The 16390-nt window shown below is 38.0% G+C and overlaps 1 protein-coding gene across 1 annotated transcript in view; it reads left to right on the forward strand.

The window, feature by feature from the left end:
* The window catches only part of Spart (spartin), a 51383-nt gene that overhangs the window by 2204 nt on the left and 32789 nt on the right, over positions 1-16390 (forward strand). The gene's annotated exons all lie outside the window — the stretch shown is intronic.

Genomic DNA, 16390 nt, shown 5'->3' on the forward strand with positions numbered 1-16390 from the left:
TCATCACATTCTTTTTTTGGGGGGGGGGTCCGGTCATGGGGCCTGATCTCTGGGCCTGGGCGCTGTCCCTCAGCTCTTCAGCTCAAGGCTAGCGCTTCTACCACTTGAGCCACAGCGCCACTTCCGGCTTTTTTCTTTTTGCTTGTGGTGCTAAGAAATCGAACCCAGGGCCTCATGCATGCAAGGCAAGCGCTCTACCACTGAGCCACCTTCCTAGCCCCGATCATCACATTCTTAACATAAGGAGCTATCACTAGGGAAGAGAAAGCTCTGCTTCTCAATAAGCCCAAGAAAACACTGCCATCTACTTCTTATTTTTTATTTTAAAGCAAAAAGTGCATGTTGGATTTCAGCTTTTTAGAAGCATTTCCAGAACTGCACTCCACTCAGAAATTTCCCTGGAATCTGAGAATCATAAATAAAGTCAGTCCATATGTAAATACTAGGTAGTCAAGTATTTGATAGATTGAGTAAAAGCTGATGCAGCAAATCATTTATGTGAGCATGGAACTGGAGTGGAAACAAGGTCATCTTTGAAAGGAGGAGGAATTATAGAGAGCATATGCAACATTAAGGGGGTGATAAGCTGGATAGTGGTGGTTCATGCCTTTCTGTATTCCTAGCTACTCAGGAGACTGAGATCTGGGGATCATGGTTCTAAGCCAGCCCAGGCAAGAAAGTCCATGAGATTCTTATCTCTTACTAAACACTAAAAAGCCAGAAGTGGAGCTGTGGTAGAAGTGGTAAAGCATCAACCTTGAGTAAGAAAGCTGGCAGTTCCCAGGTCCTGGGTTCAAGTCCCAGTGTGAGCATACACACACACACACACACACACACACACACACACACACACACACACACACACACACACACACACACACACAGAGGCACCCAGAGAGAGAGAGAGAGAGAGAGAGAAAGAGAAAGAGAGAGAGAGAGAACGGTAGTGATGCTAATGGTGGTGTGATAATTTGGATGGAGAAATAGGACACATTCCCAATGGAATTTGTAGCAGTTGAGATAGCTCTACAAAACAAACAGCTGTGGAATGCAGTCTATTCTGGAACAGCTGCAAATGCTGTGGCTAGAGCAGAGACCATATAAAGAGAGAAAAAGAAGAGAGGTGAGGCTGAAAGACAGACTAGATTTTATGAAGACTTAGAATGCCTAATGAACAGATGTATTTTCCAGGGTACAAGAAACTCTAAAAATATTTAAGCAGAAGAGTAAACAGATTTTGTTCTTTGTTGTGTTTTTAGAAAATACTGGTGAAACACAGAGAAAAAAATTCATTCAGAGAGATCAGAGAGAAGAGCTTTCACAGAAATCCAATTAAGAAATGACAAGTCTGATAGGGCTTTGGTCATGGGATGTTTGAAGACATTTTGAAAGTGGAATTCACAGGATTTGGTGGTTCTGTGTGAGAAGAGATAGGGAGATCTGAGCTTGACACCTGAGAACGAGGTGATGTCTTTAGTCTACTTATGCATTCCACTGATGTACATGAACCAGCTTTTTCTCTGTCAGTCAATATACTAGATTCTGGAGCTACAGATATGAAAAGAGATGGCCATTAGACTACGGTATATAAAAATTGTATCATAAGTTCATAATCAAAGGAATTAAGGATGAAATGAGAAAAATATTACAACATATATGACCAATGTTCTGCAGCATGTCTACTCCTTAAAGACATGGTAGATATCAACAGGCAGTTCACAGAAAAAAGAATACAAGAAAAGGTGCTTGGCTTTTTTTAGGGATCAAAAAAGTCTACACTGCTAGACACTGGTGGCTCATACTTGTAATCCTAGTTACTCAGGAGGCTGAGATATGAGAGTCATGGTTCAAAGTCAGTCAGGACAGAAAAACGAGTCTCATCTCCAGTTAACTACCAAAAAGCTAGAAGTAGAAATGTAACTCAGCTGTCAGCCTCAAGTAGAAAAGCCAAGTGAGAGCATGAGATTTTGAGTTCAAGTCCCATTACAGGTAGGCACATGGGTGCGTGCATGCACAAACGCATGTGTGAACACACACACACACACACACACACACACACACACACACACACACTGTATATGTACAATGTGCATTAAAATGAAAATAACATATTTTGCAGGGAGAGTATAGGTTGATTAAAAAGAAAGAATAACAAAAGTAGCATGTTCCAGCTTTATAGACTGGCATACACACCGACAGTGGGAAGAATGGCTATATATATATGCCAAACTGTTAAAATATTCTTCCCAATGGGGTTACAGATCTGGTGAGTTTCACCTAAGATTTTGCGTTTTTTGCATTGTTTTCATTTTCCTACTTTAACTATGTGTTGCTTCTAGAAACTAAAATGAAATAATTAACCAGGCAAGTTGTGATGGTAGTAACATGCATCTATACAGAAATTGATGAAATTTCAGAGCATTATATACCATCTCCTTGGAAAACAAAAAACAGTGCATGTGCCAGGTGCTGGTGGCTCACGCCTGTAATCCTAGCTACTCAGGAGGCTGAAATCTGAGGATCGCAGTTCAAAGCCAGCCCGGGCAGGAAAGACCGTGAGACTCCTATCTCCAATAAACCATCAGAAAACCGGAAGTGGCGCTGTAGCTCAAGTGGTAGGGCGCTCGCCTTGAGCTGAAGAGCTGAGGGACAGTGCCAGGCCCAGAGTTCAAGCCCCATGACCGACAAAAAAAAAAAAAAAAAACAGTGCATGTAAACACTGATAAAATCTACATGAGATCTCTTAGTCATTGGTACTGGATTAGTGCAAATCTCGTGGCTTTGATAACTATGGTTATCTTTGCAGAGAGGGTCTATTTTAAGACAAAAATTTAAAAACAAATAACAAGCTGCAACACTATTAATGCTGACATGCTGGAACCAGGCTGCCTCAAACATTTTGGATAACAGAGGAACTATTGTGTGCTGATATTATTTTATGGTTCTTTTCAGCAGCCATCTACTTTGAGGCTAATTTCAAAAGAATGTGACCAACTGCCCAAGCTAAAATAGCTACAAGTCTGTTTCAATAAAAACCCTAAATCTCTATGAGAGGGAGAGATTTAGCACAGGCAGCCAAGACTAACTGGGAAAATTAAGGAGGAAAGAGAGGAAGAAAGACCATCTGAATTAAGAGTGTTTTTGAAAGATGCAAAGGGATTTTAAAACACATGGAGTAGTTCATATTCACTGACATTTACAAACTCTCCTGTTTATGATCTATAGGTAGAAGCCTATCAAAATGTTGCTATTTATATATTCACAATTCCACAGTGCATGTATTACAGTAATTTTTCAAAATGAATGGAAGTTATTTTGGGGGGGAGTGTTTTAAAGAACTTTCCAGGTTCTTTGTTCTTCTGGCGTCATTCAGAAATCAGCAATCACCCTTAAAGATTCACAAACTCTTTTGACTAGTGTAGGTTCTTTTTAGCTTAATATATTTCATTCTTGAAAGGTTGAGGTAATACAAGCTGGTATTCATCATTCAAAAGACAGGGATAGAAATGTAGGCTTCGTTTGCTTGCAACTGGAACAGGTTGAATTATTTGAATGATGGTGTTGCTATTGTTACTTTGGGCAATATCCCTTGCAGGGTGAATTTTAACTCCCTAGTAGTCTCTCCCTCATGGGTTAGAGAAATATTGTAGCTCCTGTGATGCTCATCTAACCATTCAAGATTAATTTCTAATTAATCTTGAGCTGTGTGGTATCTCCAGTGTTTCTTATTTTGTGGATGTATCCACGTACTGTGGAGAACTAAAACCCGTCCCTTCACCTTGAAAGCTGTGATGCTCACACACCAAAGCTGCTGAACCTCTGATATGAAAATCAGAACTTAGCAGAATGAGAGAGCAGCAGAAAAAAAGAATCCTTACCCTATTTGTACCGTAAACTTTTATTTGGAGAGTTGGGTCTAATTTAAGGTGTCTATCACAAATCTTCAAAGATTCTCACAGATTCACAAAGCTATTGTAGAGAATAAAATCTATAAGGGGCTTCATTCTGTGTGAAATGGGTATCAGGTATACAAAGTGCCTACCACAACGTGGGGTATTTGGGAGATACTGAAAAAAGTTGCCTTTCCTCCTCTTTTCCATTTGCAAACTGCCCCCTTCCTCTTCTCAGGATGTAGCTAATGTCATACACAGGTGTTTCATTATAAAAACTCAGAAGATACTCTAAGCACCTTTCTGTCCACCACACCTCTCTTTGCCCCCAACTCCAGCAGACATACTAGCATAGCTATAATAAGGTTGATTCTTCACAGATTGCTGCTTCAGATTTTTGTATTTCCCTAATGACAAACTCAAAGCATCAAAATTTCATGTTTGTTGGGGAAAAATATCATTTTCATTCACAAAAATTGTTACAGGGTAAAATAGCTCCTGTTTATTTAGCATAAACTATGATCAGAGTTGTTTTTTTCCAGTTCTGGGGCTTGAACTTTGGGCCTGAACAATGTCCTTGAGCTTCTGTGCTCAAATCTTGCTCTCCACCACTTGAACTACAGCTCCACTTTTGTCTTTTTGTGGTTAATTGGAGATCAAAGTCTCATGGACTTTCCTGCCTAGGGTTGGCTTCAAATTATGATCCTCAGATTTTAGCCTCCTAAGTAGTTAGGATTACAGGAGTGAGCCACTGATGCCCCGCCAAAGAGCAGTTTTTAATTTGACAATTTTTTGTGTGTATAATGTGTTGAGCACTATTCTAAGTACTTTCCACATACAAAGCCATTAGTTACTAACATTACACTATTTTGCCAGTGAGAAACTAGAGATGCAGATGGACAAGGCCACCTTGCTCACAAGTCGCAGAGACAGCCACTAGCCTGCTCAGAATTTTAAACTAGGCAGCTGCTACAGCTGTGCCCTTCCACATCCAACTGCTGACTCTCCTGGGGACAAGGAGCTTTGCATACATTATCTTACTTATCAACACATAAAATCTATGAATTAGTAATTGCTATCCCAATTATACAAAGTTGGAAACAAATTTGGAGCATAAGTGACTTGTCTAACCAAGTTCTTCTAGAAAGTAGGCAAGACTGACAGGAATCAAATACATTTCTATCAAATAGTCCACGGTGATGAGTACTTATCTGAAGAGACCACCTTTGTTCTTGGCAAGTTTGATCTTTACTAAGATCTTTCATATTTTCCTAAAATACTTAACCCCTGAGGGATAACCAACAACAAGATGCTGTGATGTGAAATAACACACTCAAGGTTTTTGTTGTTGTGTTGTGTGTGTGTGTTGTTTAATTTTCCTGGTTACCTATTGTAAGACTGAATACAACTAATTGGTCAACAGAACAAGTTTCTCTCACTTTTTTTTGGGGGGGGTCAGACCTAGGACTTGAACTCAGGGCTTGGGCACTGTCCCTGAGCTGCTTTTGCTCAAGGCTAGCACTCTACCACCTGAGCCACAGTGCCACTTCTGCCTTTTTCTGTTTATGTGGTACTGAGGAATCAAACCCAGGGCTTCATGCATACTAGGCAATCACTCTACCACTAAGCCACATTCCCAGCCACTCAGGTTTTTAGAAGTTCCAGTTTAAATTGTAGATACAGAGCCTGATGCCAGTGGTTCACATCTATAATCCTAGCTATTCAAAAGGCTGAGATCTGTAGTTAAAGGCCAGCCCAGGCAGGAAAGTCTGTGAGACTTTGACCTCCTATTAACTACCAAAAGAGCCAGAAGTAGGACTGTGCTTAAGTGGTTGAGCACTAGCTAGCTTTGAGCAAAAATGTGCAGGAACAGATCCTACACCCTATGTTTAAGCCCCACAATTGGCACAAAATGAACAAAAGAAGAAATATATAAATTTTAGCTATTATCTGCCACAAGACCATGGCCATATTAATAATAATCTTTTTTTTTTTTTTTGTCGGTCGTGGGGCTTGAACTCTGGGCCTGGGTGCTGTCCCTCAGCTCTTCAGCTCAAGGCAAGCGCTCTACCACTTGAGCTACAGCGCCACTTCCGGTTTTCTGGTGGTTTATTGGAGATAGGAGTCTCACGGTCTCTCCTGCCCGGGCTGGCTTTGAACTGCGATCCTCAGATCTCAGCCTCCTGAGTAGCTAGGATTACAGGCGTGAGCCACCAGCGCCGGCATTAATAATAATCTTTATTTCAACGGTTCTGACTGAAAAAGAAAATGAGCATATAATAGTAACGATGTGAATTTCAAAATAATAGTTCTGAATGCAGTTTTGTGGAATCTTGGTTTATAAGGCACTTGCTTTGGGGTTTGGGACCCATGACATTAACATGGTGGTATGTGAAATAAAATGACAAATGTAAAACAGTAGATGATCTTATATTTGGTCTGGAAAAGATTATTATTATGGTTGCCTCATTTTTTCTGAAAATTATTTTCTTATATTTAGTCTGGAAAAGATTATTATTACGGTTGCCTCATTTTTTCTGAAAATTATTTTTCACAGAAAGAATTACTCAAATTCCCTTAGTTTATTCTGATGGAGTAATTTATAGACTTGGAAGAGAGGGCTTGATATATATGTATTTCCTGTGGGTTGTTTCAAACTGGAGTTTGTTAGCATTTTAATTTCTGTCTCTTCAAGCCTGCATAAGAAGCACCCAACTGTGATAATCAAGGCTTACAGCAAAATAGAATTCAGTGATGCTCAGCTCAGCTATGACACCACAGACACTTGTCTGCATGTAAATTAAAGCAAGGAATTTGATGGGGGGTGGGGATGGAAGCACTGGTGGTTTTAAAAGAAACAGGCACCATAAAGAAAAGTATTTGAGGTAATAGACATATTCAAGTTGATTTAATCTCTCTACAGCACATGGAAGTTTGAAATAACACAGAGTATCCCATTAATATATGCAAATTTTTGTGTGTATGTACTTGTTTAAATTTTAAAAAGAAATCTCCTTATGTAATAAACACCACTTTCTGTGCTGAATGTAAAATTTTTAGACAACAGATTTTGTAGGTAATGTCTGGAGAAAGGAGACCCCATGTGATTGTTCAGGCAGGAGAGAGTTTCTTAGCAGAACCGAACCTGTTGGCCCCTACGAGATGGAGGTATGCAGAAGGTGGACTTATGGTAGGGATTGATGTTATATAGGGAGAGGGTGGGGAGGATGTATAGCAGCAGCAGATGCAGAGGTGACCTCAGAGGATGAGGAAGTCACCTCAGAGCCTGGGAGACTTCCCACTGCCCCCAGGTGCACTAGTTACCTGGGTTACAGGTGCTGGGCCATGACTTCTAGAGAGGGTCAAAAATGCTCTGAGGGAGAACAAAGGGGAAGGGGCCATTTTTCCAAAAGGGAAGGAGCCATTTTTCCTGATCATACATAGCAGGTAATAGTAATACCAATTATTGAAGCTGAACTGGAGCTATAGGGCAAAAAATAATATAATTCAACTGTAGTTTTTCATCTTTATGTACAAGTACTAGTCAAGGCACCAAGTCTTTGTAGCTATGTTATGTCAAGTATTTTCAGAGTTTATTATTACCCCGTGAAAAAGAACCTCATGTTTAAGGAAACAGTAACAGTTATGAAAGTGGGGTGTGATTCAAGCGGTAGTCCCAGTACACATGCACAGGAAAGAAAAGAAAGCAATTAAAGCTATAACCACTCAAGCTGGGTGCTGGTGGCTCATACTTGTAATGCTAGCTACTCAAGAGGCTGAGATCTGAGCATCACATTGAATATCACAGCAGCAAAGTCTACAAGACTCATTTCGCCAATTAACTACCAAAAAGCTGCAAGCAGAAGAAAAGATCAAGTGGTAACAGTACTAGACTTGAATAAAAAAGCTAAGAATCAGAGTCCATACCCTGAATTCAAACTCTAGTACTGACATACAAAAATTTTTAATAAATAAACCTATTAAAATGACTAATAAGTACAGATTGTTCAGGAAATGAGTACAACTGAATAGCAAAAAGTTCTGGGGAAAAAACAGAAAATTTCAACTATAAAGGTATGACCCTTGGTGTATATTCTTTTAGCCATAAAAACAGAAGAACTTTAATCTTTTAAACATTTCCATCAATAGTATCCATGTGCATGAACTCTCTGTGAATGGATACACCTAAACTTTTGTGTTTGGTATTCAGCTATAATATCATCTTATGTGAATAATCAGGATTGGATGAACCAGCCCCAACTGTTGAGACCCAGTGGTGGAATTTAGGGTCTGAGTCTTTCCTGCATATTACCTGAAACTGTTAGTGCTATTTGGAATAGGAATCCCATAGGATCACAAGAATGTCCAATTGTGAATTCTTAGAGATGTTCAATGGACTTTCCCAATAAATCTTCACATAATTCTGTGGCTATCCTATTCAAGAAAGGGAAGAGTCCAGGATTTGACTAGTATCAGTCAACTAGAACTTAAGGGATTCTCTTCTTTTTTGTAATCCCAAATTACACAACAGTTGGAAATCTTTTAAAGACCTACAACAAATACATTAAACATAACCACTATATTAATAATGAACAAAATATAGCCACATTGCTGCATTACCAAGGATTCATTCACATTTCATTTCTAGGCTCCTTCTGTGAGAAGTTGGACATTGTTTGGGTGTGATTTGCTATAAAGCTAAAAGAGCAGGGCCCTCCTCCTCTAATTATTTCAGTAGGATCCTGACCAGGGTCTCAGAACTTTTCTACAAAGTTGCCATGCCTTCACATTCTTCAAAGAAAACTACTCAGTGTGCATAAACTTACCTTTGAACCAGCAAAAAGACTCACTCCTTAATGTGTGAGTCTAATGTGTGCCTACTAATTACTCCTAGGCCTGGGGCTTATTCCCTGGAATAACACAGTTGAAATAGAACACACAAGGTTGCAATAGAACATACAAGATAAGGTCACACTAATCTATTAAGGCTCAAGACAGAAGCATGGCCACTCTGAAATTGTATTTGAACAGAGGAGATGAATGTTGTCCAAAGCACAATAATGGCCAAACAAACATACCCTAATGCTGGCTGAGTGACTGCTGGTTCGGAAATAATTACAGATTTTATGTGGTTCTGGCTCCTCTCCTAGATAAGACTTATTAAGAGCACCAAATCAGAGAATTATCTCTGATTCCTGACAACCCCCAAACCAGAGTAAAGTTCTGCTTCCTTCTAGCCTCCCAAATATCACCTACTTAATGCAATCCTAAATCCCGTGAGTCTTTCTTTTTTTTTTTTAAATTTATTTTTTTATTGTGAAAATACTGTACAGAGGAGTTACAATTACATGGGCAAGGTAATGACTACATTTCTTATCAAGCATTGTAGCCTCCTCCTTTGTTTCCCCTTCCCATCCCTTCCCATCCTCCCCCTGCCCCCCCAATCATTCCCACCCTTACCCCCCTCCCCTCCCCCCCCCCCCCCCCGCACAAAAGTTGTAAAGTTCGTTTTGGACATAACGACTTGTACATCTCATTGTTGCAGTGGGTCCACCTGTATCCCTATTTAAACGATTTGTTTTTCCCCTTCCCTTCCACAAATTATACCTACATCAAATACAGTGAAAGCAGAGGTTATACTGTGGGGGAGTCTTTCTTAATACCTTCTTACTATGATGGCTCATGCCTACCATGGTGTGCTCTCTTGTACTTCAATAAATAAAGAACCAAATTTGTTCAAACTTTAAGTTCATTCTTGAAGTCTTTGGCTAAGGACATTGGTTTGGCTTTGAGCCTCCTATTCCTTCCTCTTGTAGGAAAATCTAATGTCTTCTTCAAGATGACCAAAAGTTCCTGAAAGGCTTACAGTCTTAAGGACACCTCTGGTTCTGATCCCTTCCATTCCTTAATTTGGTTAAGTTCATAGAGTCTTCTGGATAGTTCTTTGTCTTATTCTGTACAGATCTGTCTTATTTTGTACCATATAAACAAGATAGATGTTGAGGCACTTTCCTGTATTTCTAGCCACAATAGAACAAAGCTAAACTAGCATTTTGAGTGAACATCACTAAAGAAGTCAAGACATTTAGGCTTCTTATATCATGATAGCAACAAGAACCTCAAATGCAAAATTCAAAATTTTGACCTTCGGAGTCCTTTGTTTGGCTTCTCCTCTGTTCTCAGTTTTCCCTGCCCTCCATTCACTACTCCACCAGGACAAATCTGCTCATTTCTAAAGTAGGGACAGTATCACAAAACATTCTGTTCCTTCATTTGTCTCTTATTGTTTGAGTCTTGGGAACTCATCTTTTTTTTTTTTTTTTTTGGTTGGTCATGGGGCTTGAACTCTGGGTTTGGGGCTGTCCTTGCATTTTTCAGCTCAAGGCAAGTGCTCTACCACTTGAACCACAGCGCCACTGCCGGTTTTCTAGTGGTTTATTGGAGAGAAGAGGCTCACAAACTTTCCTGTCTGGGCTGGCTTTGAACTGTGATCCTCAGATCTCAGCCTCCTGAGTAGCTAGGATTACAGGCGTGAGCCACCAGCACCCGGCATTGGGAACTCATCTTGAATCATGAGTTACCAACCTATTTTTCTGAAGCAATGAAGTTGCTATGATAAGATTTTTTGTTTACAATTAAGTTATACCCTACCATCTTGTTATACATATAAACAGAAAAATAAGACAATTTACTGAACAACCTATTAGTGCCTTCATAATAACACATAAAGAGTTCAGTTCAAATCCTCAGCAAGAAGAACAGTGTTGAAGGAATAGCAATACCAAACTTCAAACTCTATTACCAAGTACCTTGGTACTGGCATAAGAATAGGCCTGAGGACCAATGGAATAGAAGACCCAGAAATGAACCCACAGACTTATAGCCACCTAATCTTTGGTAAAGGAGCCAAAAACACAGCATGGAAGAAGTACAGCCTCTTCAACAAATGGTGCTGGCAGAACTGGCTATACAGATGTAGAAAACTGAAGCTAGATTCTTATATATCAATCTGTACCATAATCAATTCCAAATGGATCAAAGATCTTAATGTAAGGCCAGATGCCATGAAAATATTATAGGAAAAGGTAGGGGAAACACTAGGGCTCTTAGGAACATGTTTCCTAAGTAAAGACCTAGAATCACAAATCCAATTGAAGAGTTTCTGCATGGCAAAAGACATAGCTAGCAAGATAAACAGAAAGCCAATAGAATGGGAGAAGATCTTTACTAGCTATGCATCAGATAAGGGCCTCATATCTAAAATATACTTAAAGCTAAAAAAATTAAGCCCCCCAATAACAAATCCTCAAAGAAACAGCCACCCCATTAATAAGTGGGCTAAAGAATTAAAATGATACTTCTTTGAAGAGGAAATAAGAATAGCCAATACACACATGAAGAAATGTTTAACATCTCTGGCCATAAGAGAAATGCAAATCAAAACAACATTGAGATTCCACCTTACCCCAGTTAGAATGGCCACAGAATGCTGGCAGGGATGTGGCCAAAAGGGAAGACTACTACATTGTTGGTAGACGTGTAAACTTGTTTAACCACTCTGGAAAGCAGTATAAAGGTCCCGCAAAAGACTAAACATTGAGCTTCCATATGACCCAGCAATTCTACTCCTTGGCATTTAGCCAATAGACCACAAACAAGGCCACATTAAAGCTACCAGCACAATCATGTTCATTGTAGCATTGTTTACCATAGCCAAGATATGAAATCCACCCAGATGCCCCTCAATGGATGAATGAATCAACAAAATATGGTATATATACACAATGGAATTCTATGCTTCAATAAGAAAGAATGGTGTTGCCCTATTCATAAGGAAATGGAATGACTTGGAAAAAATTATATTAAGTGACATAAGCCAGACCCAAAGAAACATAGGTTGCATGGTTTCCATCATTTGTTGAACTAGATTACAATTATAAAGCTACAAGTAAACCCACTTTATGGTAAAAGATAAAAAATTACACTTGGACATGATAAATTATATGAGACTCTATAAACATTCACACAGAAAGACCAAAGGAGGATATTCTTAGGAAAGGATCATAAAGGCTCAGTAGCTATGTACATATGATCATATAAAATGATGTTTATTAAAATGAACTCCCAGAAATGAAACAAGAGGGTTTTTTTATTTTCCTTTTTTCTCTCTCCTTGGTCACTGTTTTTTATTTCTGTACCCTTTGTCTTTTATGTAAGTTTACCTGTTTGGAGGGTAAGGGGAGCACAGAAATGGTAGAACAAAGGGTGAACAAATTCAGCAGTGATACTCACTAGATACTACATTAAAAATGACCTATACAACGTAGGGGAGGGAGGTGGGGAGGGAAAAACTGGAAGAAAAATGAAGAGGTAACAATGTTCAAAAAGAAATGTACTCAATACTTGACATATGTAACTGTAATTCTTCTGTAATCACTTTTACAATAAAAAAGAATTCCATTCAGCTAGGAAAAATTAAGGTAGTCAAAATATTAAAGGAAGTTTTTATACTTTAATCAATTGGTTTTTAATAGATAGGCATATCTGCTGCATAAATTTCAAAATCCACATATTTATCTCCAATTTGATGTATGAGATTACTTCTCCTTATTTTATAAATGTTTATAAATCCATTAGCAGTTATATTTGGTCTGTAAGGAGAAATCTGTGCTGTGCTAACACCACAGCCATTTATCTTATGTCAATGAATGTTTTTCCATATAGCCAAGAATTTAAAGAACAAAAATGAAATGATATTATAGATCAAAAACCTAGTCTTGTGTAGTGTTTTTGGAACATTATTATCACAATAGCCCTCAACATAGTGTGTTCACTACAAGCTTTATTGCACACCAAAGCTGTCTACTGATTTCAATATGAACTTGTAGCAATTAGTCTGTATCATCAGTGAGAAGCTAGATTAATTCAAACAACAGATGCCTTGATACCTCACTTGATGCATAACTAATGAACATTTCTTATTTTAATGACATTCATCAGCATGTGATACACAGAATTTCCTAATATCCATTGACATAATATAATCAATGAAAGGAAAAAATTCAATGTGTTTTCAGCATGTGGATAAAAGAAACATGACAGTTTGTATAAAATTTATTCAATTATAGTATAATTTAGTATAAAACTCTTAGCAAGTATATTTAACTAAAATGCTGGCTTCTACACCAAAGTCTTTGGCATGACCATTTAGGAATTGGAACTATAATGATATCACCTGCTTAAATAGTCAAATAACTCCTAAAGTCTACCAATAGGCAGACTATTTTTGGGGGGGAACACAAATAATCAAAATGGTACCTTATTATTAGTGGTACCTTAGTATTATTTTTGTTAAGTGATATGAGATGATTAAAATAACATTTACACTTACTAATTTTGTACTGTGAACAACTTTTTAATTAAAGATAATATACCCTAACTGTAATCTCCACCACCCTGGAAGTGAAGAGTGGGAGGATATAGGTTGGACACCAGCCTGGGCAAAAAGTGAGAAAAATCTCAACTAAAAAAACAGTATGGTGGCACCCACTGCACACTTGAACTATTCTGGAGATATAAGGAGGATGATCCTGGTCCAGGCCAGCCCAGATGTAAGCAACAAAAGACCATACCTGAAAAATAACTACAATCTAAAGGCTGGGTTGTGACTCAAGTGGTGTAGTGCCTTGCTAGGAAATGCAAGACCCTGAATTCAAACCCCATTACAACGAGAGAGAGAGAGAGAGAGAGAGAGAGAGAGAGAGAGAGAGAGAGAGAGAGAGAGAGAGAGAGAGAGAGAGAGAGAGAGAGAGAGAACATTGTCAAGTTATTAAAGACAAACAAAAAAAGTATTCAAATTTGCTTAGAACAAAACAACTCTTTGTTAATTATTTAAAGATTTCAGCAAGGCAAAAAGCCTATCAAGTATCATAATCATTTATTGCCTACTTTAAATGAATGATTTCAGTTAATTGAAGCATAATGCTCCTATGACAAAACAGTTGCAGAGTGGTTAACAATATATTCAAACCCAGCCACTTGGTTTCCAGAACTAGTGGTCTTGGGTACTCAGCTACAGTAATGTGATACTGATGATCAATATTGTTAATTTTTTGGAAATATACAAGACATTACAAGGATATAGGAGTTTAAAAATAATCAAAATCTACATCTTCAATGTCATATGTGGTGATTCCTAAATCTCACCTTCTTAAATATCACTCTAGTGTATTATCCTGGAATTAGAAACTTCAAGGGTATCAAATAAAAGAACAGTTTAAACTTCTATTCAGTGGCAGCCACTTCAAACTACCATACCCAAATTTAGTATTCTTAGCTTTTCCCACCCTAGACAACATCTTTCAATAGCTTCAGAAAAGAGGAGGAATATTTTGCTGAGACATTGCTAAATTAGATATATTGTAGCATTCAGGGAATATGTGAATAATGGTATTTTTAAAAAAGACTTCCCTACCTAATGCTTTTTCTTTCTTAAGACATGTCTTCTTGTTACCCAATCTACCTTTGATCTTTTCTGCCTCAGCCTCTCGTATATAGCTGGGCTTACAGATATGACAGAATGTCTGGTATATAGCTGGGCTTACAGATGACAGAATGTCTGGTGAGAGACTACATTATTTTTTAAGAGTCTAGTGAGAAGAAAAAGTAACCCAGAATGCATATGTGGAAGTGCCCAAGTCCAACCTTTTTATAAGCATGACGATAGATCCCAAGGTACATAGTAATGGAGAGTTTTTAATCTTTGAAATGCTTTTAGCAGCTACACCTGGACTGTCCAAATGGCTTAAGGTAAATAAACTTGGGATTTATGTATGCGCATAAAATGGTCTTCTAGAAAAAGTCAATGTCAGCCATATACATCAATGTCAGGAGCACATTCATGCTGGAATAGCTCTGCTTGGGTAAATGATTGTTATTATTTCTTACTCATAGGCCTTATGTGTCTAGGCCATGGCCGCATTGTGTTCTAAAAGGGTGGAGGAGGATCTGAAGAGACAGGTTGGCATTTTCAGAAATCTCTATTATTTCCTTATGACAGGGTAAACATGCTGATTCTCTCTTTGGTCTGATTAAAAACCTAAGCCTTTGTTTTACCTCAGTAACATACTACATGTTAAAAATAGCTGTTCATATGCTTTCAAATATGTGATTGTTTTCTGCTAATCTCAAATGTCATTTCAACCCAAACAGACCCAAGTTGTATAGTGCTTGCTGCTTTTATCATTTGGATGACATTGTGTAAGAAAAGAACACAAAAGAAGAAACAAAAGTGAATCACTAGCCAGGTACTAGTGGCTTACTCCTATAATTCTTGCTGCTGTAGAAGCTGAGATCTGAGGATAGTGGTTCAAAGCCAACCTAAGCAGGAAAGTCTATGAAACTCATCTCTAACTACTAGAAAACCAGAAGTGGCACTCTGGCTCAAAGTGGTAGAGTGCTAGCCTTGAGCAAAAAAAGCTCCTAGAATGTGCCCAGGCTCTGAGTTCAAGCACCACAACTGAAAAACAAAAAAAAAAGTGAATCACAAAACTATACATTTTAAACAGGACCAATATGTTACTACTAATCAAGAAAATAACAATTCTTACTCTATTTAGATGACTGACCATCCCAGAATATTTTCTTCTTACTTCGTTTGTTTTTTTACTGTTAAACCAACTTTAAGGGGTATGGATTTTGGATTGAGCATATGTACTGGTCCAAGAGCCCAAACCATAACAGAATTTAGTTAGTTGTGGAGAGCCTGCAGCCAATAAGCTAAACTGTAAGTAACCAACTAGTGAAGCCATAACTAACTGGCTTTTTGTACCTAAGTTGTTTTAGACTTTCCTTCAGATCCATCAGATCACATTCTCAGGAACTGTAGTTCTGGGACCTTCCTGACTCATGGATCTGTTTCATTTTAATCAAATAAACTCTATTTTAATTGATCTAAGGATTTTTTTTTACCAATATGCATTGTCTCCGCACATGAAAATGATTTTTCAGATATCCTACAAAGAGAATAAAGAGCTTAAAATTCACCTTCTAATATGGTTTATTGTAAAATGGTTTAGTATATAACTTAGGAAAGTTCATTACAGCTTTATTTTGATATTGACAATGCTGTGCTTATGATTCTTGGGAAATTTGAGAGCACTATATAAGTTTTCTTTTCTGTTGTTTCCTAAAATAACGAAAGCAAAAAAGGATGAAGGTATGGATCAAGTGGTAGGGTACCTGTCTAGCAAATGCAAGGGCCTGAGTTCAAACACCAGTACAACTATATAGTTGTGTGTATATATAGTTGTATATATACATATACTGTACATATCATATATGTATATATATGATACCATATATATATATATATATGGGTGTGATCAAGCATTTTATTAATCTTAAAAAACTTTTAAGGTAAAAACGTAGATTTTTCCCTTTCAGCATTTCGTAATTCTAAATGGTTTTGGCAGTGGCTTATTTATCCTTATGAGTAAAAT

The sequence above is a fragment of the Dipodomys merriami genome, unplaced genomic scaffold, assembly GCF_024711535.1.
Source record: "Dipodomys merriami isolate MVZ:Mamm:240054 unplaced genomic scaffold, mDipMer1.0.p SCAF_6, whole genome shotgun sequence".
Classification (NCBI taxonomy): Eukaryota; Metazoa; Chordata; class Mammalia; order Rodentia; family Heteromyidae; genus Dipodomys; species Dipodomys merriami.